The 7,776-nt window shown below is 49.1% G+C and overlaps 1 long non-coding RNA gene across 1 annotated transcript; it reads left to right on the top strand.

Annotated features, from left to right (window-relative positions):
• Positions 1-920: 920 nt before the first annotated feature.
• LOC116270249 lies at positions 921-5,203 on the top strand. Its single transcript, XR_004178192.1, has 3 exons — positions 921-1,917; positions 2,926-3,043; positions 3,858-5,203. It is a non-coding gene; the product is annotated as an uncharacterized LOC116270249 (long non-coding RNA).
• The last annotated feature ends 2,573 nt before the right edge of the window (positions 5,204-7,776 follow it).

The raw sequence follows: 7,776 nt of genomic DNA on the forward strand, positions 1-7,776 counted from the left end.
TGACTTTCTTGAAGGCAGGGCCCCCAGCCCGATCACCATACCTCATGTGGTAGTATCCAGGTTTTGCCTTCCGCCCCTCAAATAACACATATAAAAATGAACGAAGTTCAATATTTATCCACAACCTACTTGATGGCCTAAGAATACATTTTTAATGGGTATGTCTGAGGTCACTTGTGACAAGCCCTGGGGTCAGGAGCCAAGTCCTACCTCAAGGAGCAGCATAGAGGCCTAGTCCAGCCCAGTCCAAGGACTGCCAGATAAAATAGAGAACAGGCTTTGATCAAAATATGGCTGGAAACAGGATGGTTGTGAGAACTATGGTTGTGTTCCTAGTGTGCTTCCCTAGTGGGACTGTGGCCATCTCTACCATGATGGCCACAGACCCTTCCACTGACATGTGCAAGGCCACACTGAAGGACCACACCTGTAAGCCAACAGAGTCTAGCAAGAACCAAGCTGCCTTCCAGTTTGACATCACCAGCCGTGTTATCTCAGTGAGGGTGAGTAAGGCAAAAGGGCCACCTGCTCCTGCCAGGCCTTAGTGTACCATCTAAGCTTTTGCTTCTCAGTCCTGTGGTATTGTTCCATTTTCAAACTGCTGATAAAGACACACCTGAGACTGGGCAATTTACAAAAGAAAAAGGGTTAATGGACCCACAGTTCCACGTGGCTGCGGAGGCCTCATGATCATGTCAGAAGGTGAAAGGCATGTCTCACATGGCAGCAGATGAGAAGAGAGAACTTGTGCAGGGTAACTCCCCTTTACAAAACCATCAGATTTCATGAGACTTATTCACTATCACAAGAATAGCACAGGAAAGACCTGCCCCCATGATTCAATTACCTCCCACTGGGTTCCTTCTACAACATGTGGGAATTGTGGAAGCTACAATTCAAGATGAGATTTGGGTGGAGACACAGCCAAACCATATCACCCGTGTTCTCCATACGCTCTAAAATCCTGGGTTATTTAGTTTGAAGGTGACTTTATTATATATGAAAAGGGAATCATGTATGAGAAGGAAACCCTTGCTGTGAAGGGCTGGCCCACAATTACGAGCTATCCAGACTACAGGTGAGATGGCTGCTGTATGAATGGAAGTCACCTGTGCCCCTGAACTTCATCTCACTGTTGTCCCCACCCCCCTCCTCAGGAAATTCCAGCTGACTAGGGAAGAGAATCCCAATGTATAGTTTGCAGCAGGAACTCAAAACATCAGTGACAGTGCCCCAAAATGCTTCAGTTTCCATGTTCTTTTTCATTTTTGATGTCCTATTTTACTTCCTTACCTAATACTTATTATATTGGAGGTATGATGTAAATTGGAGTAATATTGACAGACCTTCTTCTTTGATAGACTAAGCAATGTTGCTAGAAACAAATCATCGCATAACTAGATCATGATCCACCATGCACATAGCCCACCAACCAATGGAGAAGACCAGCAGAACAGATAGTAGACTATCTCTTCCAGCCTCAAGCCCCAATGCTGTCATTCCAAAGTTGAGACTTTGAAGTCTCTTTGTCCCCCTGGTCCAGAGTCTCTTTGCCTCATCTTGTCCATGAACTAGAGTTCCCTTGAGTCCTTTCTTGCTCTGCAGTTCTACAAACCAGTGAGCCTGATCTTGCCTCCATGCTTGTCCTAGGCTGATGCTGCTCTGCTACTACTCAGTTAAAAAAACATTGGCCCAAGAGGACAGGCACAAGGATGGGTGGAGGAAGAAAGCTGTTGTGCCACCAGGAGATGGCACGGTGGTATGGCAGTCCCAGATCCGAGGTCAAGGGGTGGCTGGGGAACAGAGGGAGAACTCTGAGTATTTCTGCCTGGGTGCCCTAGGCTTGACATTCTCTCATTCAGCAGGGCCTCGGAGGGAGCAGACAGACACTGGAGATCCAGGCAAGAGTAGCTAAAGGTAAGGGGTGTTCTGGAGTTTACTTTGGGGAACAAAGGGCAGAAGAAGAAAGTTGTCCATGAGTTCACCAAGCCCCTCCTCTCTTAAGATGAGTCATTCAGTTTCACCATGGGGAGATGGTCATTGTGAATCAGCCATAGTCAACACTCTTTGAGGCAGAACTGATGAGCTTTGCAGATGCCTCAGCAGAATTACTCCTGGACAAGTGTTGGGTGTCAGAGTCACCAGAATTTGATGGCAGCCCCCAGTGGAATGTCATAATAAATAAGTATGTATCCTCAGCTAGCAGCTGAGAGGGCAGAACCAGAACCCCAACCCTACCAGATATAGCCCAAGATTCTGTACGAATATCTTATGTGCCAGAGCAAGATCCCCAAAGTGAGGACCTGATATGGTTAGGCTGTGTCCCCACCCAAAATCTCATCTTGAATTATCCCCACAATCCCCACATGTCAAGGGTGGGACCAAGGGTGGAGGTATGAGGGCAGTTTCCCCCATGCTGTTCTTCATGATAGTGACTCTCACAAGATCTGGTGGTTTTATAAGTGTCTCACATGTCCCCTGCTTGCACTCACTCCGTCCTACCACCCTGCGAAGAAGGTGTCTGCTTCTCATTTGCCTTCTGCCATGATTGTAAGTTTCCTGAGGCCTCCACAGCCATGCAGAACTGTGAATCCATTAAACCTCTTTCCTTTATAAATTACCCAGTCTCGGGTATTTCTTTATAGCAGTGTGAGAAGGGACTAATACAGGACCCAATCTCCCAATAGATCTGAGTGTCATCTGAGCCTACCAAAAGAGACTTCCATCACTTCTGTGCAGCTTCTCAGTTAGGAACTTCCCCTGACTTCTAATAGCCTCAAGCCCCTGCCCCAGTCCTACTCACACTTCCTTGTGTATAAGAAAGGGTCAGCTAGTCCTCACCAGTCCTGGGATAACTACTGGAATGGACACAAGGTTTCTCCAGAGTGCCTCACTCCTTGTTTGTCTCCAAATTCTTCCTGACAGCTGCAAAAAGAATAACCTGTTGGAGGTAGACTTTTCCCCTATCTCCCAGGGTGAGAGGGTCCTAAACCCCTCATTGATCAAGAAGCTGGTGAAGTTTGTGGCATCCAGATTCAAAGAGGTGAGATCTCAGAGAACCAGAAAGGGCTAAATAGGAACCTAGATTCCCAGTTATATGGCCAGTATGAGGACACTGAGCAAAGTCCCTGGGAGCCCCAGGTCCCAAGTACTTCCTAGACTTTTATAAAGAGATCTGGATGACAGGTCCTGCTTGGTGACTTGGCATCAACATTTAGAAGTCAAGTCTGACAGATGGCAACTGGTAACCAGATTAAGCATGGAGGGTGGGGACAGGGCAGTGCAGCATGAGTGGGACCCTAGCTGATCCTCTGCTTAGTCAGTTGTTGACTGTGTGACCTAAACAGGTCACGTCTCCTTTTTGAACCTTACCACCTTCTGCAAAATGGAGCATTAACATTAAAGTCACTGAAGACTTCAGAAGTAATAGTAAAGCATCCAGTAAGTAGACTTCCTAATAAGAAAGGAAACTGACTCATTCCCGACCAGCACCCTCAGAATAACCCCATTTCATGCCTACATGCAGGAGGAAGCTCATTGTCTTCCCCATCCCATTCTCACACTTTAACTCCTCCTCTTGTCTCCTTGAAGAAAGCCTGCCCTCTTACTAAAGCCAGGTGGGATGAGGTCCCATAAGGCTTCTGTCTTAGGACAAAGTGTGGGTGGGAAGGAATTGGTGTTGGGTCACTCTTGGTTTCCCAAGGCCCTGACATGGGAACTTTTGTTCCTGCTAGAACAGAATGGCCTCTGCCTGCACAGAGCTTGAGATGCTGTGGAAGCTTCCAGATCCTTGGCCCCTTAAGGTTTGTCCTGCTGTAATGCTTAGTCTTCTGCTGTTCACCCACTTCTATTCTCAGGTGTATCTGTACCACCTGACCCAATCCTGCCTACACTTGGACCCTGATGGGCATTGTAGTGGCCAGTACTATCCAGAGGAGAGAGGAGGAGGTAAGAGCAGGCCCCTAGCCACGTATCCAGTAGCAACACTGAGACGTTTCGCCCCAAAGGTCCTGCCCACAAAGTCCTCTGCACTTTCTCCCTCTGTCCCTCCAAACAAAGTCAACCTTCTGAAAGCTGCCTCAAGTCCTGACCAGATGGCACCCTCCTGCAGAAGTCCTGAACAGCACTCTGCACATCATGCCTACGTCTCAGCCTGAGGAACTCTTGAAGAGGCCTTTCTTCCAGAGCTGAGTGAGTTCTAAGAGCTCTTTGGCCAAAAACCCCTGGCTCTTGCCCATCACACTTGCCTAGTGTCTGGCTATGATAATTTTCAGGCGTTTTATGAAACATTTAACAAGTCTGATTACCCTTCTAGGAGACAGTCCTAGAATAGAGGTCATATGAACCCAGATCTTAGTCCTCCTGCCTCAGTGACTCCCTCACTCCATACACACCTTGAACTCAGGCCACAAGAGAGCACTTGACCATCTGGCTCTGGTTCCAGTGACTCCAGGACTTATATGCCCATAAGCCAGAAGATCAAGATCTGAGTGGGAACTGTGGAAAGCATGTCACATGAGCCCCTGCCGCCCTTGCAACTCTGCCTTCCTCCTCCTTAAGGAACAGTACCTGAAGGTACTGGCTGTGGCCCTGGCTGGCCATCTTGCTTCCTGGTCATGGTGATGGCCACTGTGCTGGTCCTGTCCAAGATGACCTGTACATCATTCCATGAATGACACGTGACAACAGATTCCCAGTGTAATAAGCACATTTAACCCAGCACATGTCAGCCCCACTGTTCTGTTGGAAGTGTTCTATTTCACTGATCTTGCCTCTCCTAAAACAAGGGACAACTCCTGGCACTTGCTGCAGAGGCCCTTGAAGCCTGTTGGAATTTTAGTGAAATGAGATGCCTGACTTAAGCCGTGTTGCCTGGCTTGTCAAGTGCCAGCAGACCTATTACTAGCAAGGAAGAAAGCAAGAATGGTTATTGCATCCTAGAGGCATTTAGTGGAGGAGAAAACTGCCCTGGTACCACCGTAGCCCTAAGTGCTGCCCAGAGTTCTGAGCTCTCAATGAGCACTTGGAACACGTCTGCCTGCAGCCTCCCTACTCTTTCTTATGACTTGTCCTACTTGTCAAGCCCAGGTTGTCCCACTTCTCCACATGAGTCTTTCAGTGACATCTGTGTGACCATCTCCACCCCCTGGGTAAATGCTCTGTGCTGGGAGTCCATAGAACACAGTCTGACTTAGAGATTCTCTGGCATGACTTTCTTCCCCATTGTGTGCGCTGATGGCCTTAGATGTAGGCCTCTTGTTTGGGGCCCTTCCTGGCCAGACCCTGAGGCAGCCTCCAAGGAGGGTGGTAAGAATGGTTCCCTAGAGCCCAGTTACGGAGTCTGCCTCCTTTCCAGATCATGCTGTAATGGACTGAGATCTCAACTCGGCCCACACTCTTTCGTGGCCTACACAGCCGTCTCAGAAGGGCAATGCTTCTCGCTGTTAAAGCGGGTGGTCCCTCTTGCTAACCTAGCTGAGCATCAGGTACTGGTTAGCTGTAAGGGCTGGGAAGTGGGGGGTGTACCCATTGGCCTTGGTGGCGAAGACAGCCAGGTCTCCAAGTCCCAGCCGGGACTCCTGCTGGGCCATAAAGGCTTCAATATGCTGGCTTCTCCCCCACTGAGGACCTCAGGCCCCAGTTCATTATCAGGATTTTAGAAATACCAAGAGCATCAAAAGAACAGAAAAGAGGCCCTTAAGGGACCCCTAATAAGATAGAATTTGCATGTCCTCATTGGACTAGAACCCGAACTGCTTTAAAAAGCAAAAGGCCCTTGGTACAATCTGATGGATGTGAGTGTACAGAGAAGAGAAAACACCTCTGAGAGGAGTGAGAGGCCTCAGTAAGGAAGTTGCAATCTGGAGCCACCTGGACAGGTCAGAGCTCTATAAGCAGGAGAAGCCAAGGGCATAACACACAGTAGTCCAGGTGTCAGCCAGGAATCAAGGCTATGACAGCTGGAGTCCGGGGCCAAGAACTGCGGGGGGGAAGGAGAAATGCTTGTTCCCCCAACTCCTATCTCCTGCCATGGGTGTGGACCTCTACTAGCTATGACATTCCTACCATCTCTCTGCCTCTTCCCTCTCTCTTCTCTCTGCCCCACCCTGGGGCAGACACAGTGACTTCCCTGATGCTAGGGGGAGGGGATGGTGTGGGTTAGTGTAAAAAAAAAAAAAAAAGAAAAAAGAAAAAAACAAGCTGCATAGCTCAGCCCCTTCCTGTCTCCCCTCACTCTCCTGGGGGTGCCTGCTTTCAGTCTGTGCAGCTCATCTCCTTCTTACCATAAACCTTACCTGAGCAGCAGCAGCTGCCGCCCACACCCTCCCCTGCCCTCATGGCAGTGCCTGCCACATCCAGGACCATGTCCGAATTCTGAGGCTCTGTTGTTGGAGTGTCCCCTCTAAGCTGCATCCTGCAACCCAGTCCTATTCCCAAAGAAGCCCAACATCCCCTCTGGATCTGCCTGTCTGCATTACCATTTGGTTCAAAACCCAATGCTGTTTACTGGGCCTCTCAGGACACCAGAGAGGCTGGGTTGGGGAGGACTGGTGGGCAAGCAGTCCCCTCCACATTCTGCTAATGCCTGGGACATGAAAGTTGTTCCTGTTTCCATGAAACTTGTATCCTTAATGTTCCTTTTGACTTGAGCTAATTCTGAGTAAGTTTTTGACCCTTGCACCTAAATTTGGCCCGAGGCAGAAACAGCGGGGATTGGCTTCTCTGATGGCTGAGTCACTTGTCTTCCTGTTTTCTCCCTCATGTTCCACTTCTTGTAGGCGTGAATTAAAGTAGAACCAGGCAGGCGGCACTCTCCTGTTGGTGACCAGCATTCCACAGTAAAATGGGGTGTGACAGCAGCTGGCAGAGCAGCAGCCTGCCCGGGGCTGTGGGCCACATCCCCCCTCTACCCCAACCAAGCAGCCAGCCCTGCCCTGGTGCCAGGCGCCAATCAGCTGAGCAAAACAGGCTGAACTCAGGCCCTGCAAGGCCAGGACGGTGCCTGTCAAGAACTCCTATTCCCTCCAGGGCAAAAAGAGGGAGGACCAAGGCTTGCCCTGAGCTGAGGGGCTTCCCAGGATGCGAGACTTTGTTTCAAAACTGAGCCCTGGGCAAAATGGGGCAAGTTGGTCACCCTCCACGGAGCTTAGGTTTAAGGAAAAGAATCTGGGACCCTCTAGCTTTGACTCCAGTCTAACATAACTCTCTGATTGTCCCTTTAGTAAAACAGAAATAATGTCAGTCTTGAAAGAATGTCATGAGGCTTACTTGGGGACACATGGAAATGGCAGGCATTTGTCTTGCTGGAAGGTTCTCCAGTTTCCCCACCCCCTATTCCAGGTAGGTTGCTGTCCTCAGTACCTGAGGTTTTGTGTGAAATCACCATTCTCCTACCCATGATTGTAAGTCAGATTACAAGCAGCATTTGAAATGTGATTAGGTCTATGTCCCTTGTCCCAACATTCTTTATGCCAGCTTTCATTCCCACAGCTCCAGCTGGAGACATGCGCCCTGCAACTTAGCTGCACCTTGGGGTGTCCTGTCTACTGCAGGATGTCTTCAGTGCCTGTAACATTCTTCTCCAAATTAGGTTTCTGGGCCTTTGCATATTTCATCACAGGGCTGGGCCCATGGGACTCCAATCTGGGAGGATGATCCTGGGCACAAAATTGAATCTTGAAATAGCTCTAAGGTTTGCCATCAGGATTAATGAAAGTAAGTGTACACCGGGGAATGCTTCACTAACTGGAAATCACTATTATTCTTAAACTGAGA

The sequence above is a fragment of the Papio anubis genome, chromosome 14, assembly GCF_008728515.1.
Source record: "Papio anubis isolate 15944 chromosome 14, Panubis1.0, whole genome shotgun sequence".
Taxonomy (NCBI): domain Eukaryota; kingdom Metazoa; phylum Chordata; class Mammalia; order Primates; family Cercopithecidae; genus Papio; species Papio anubis.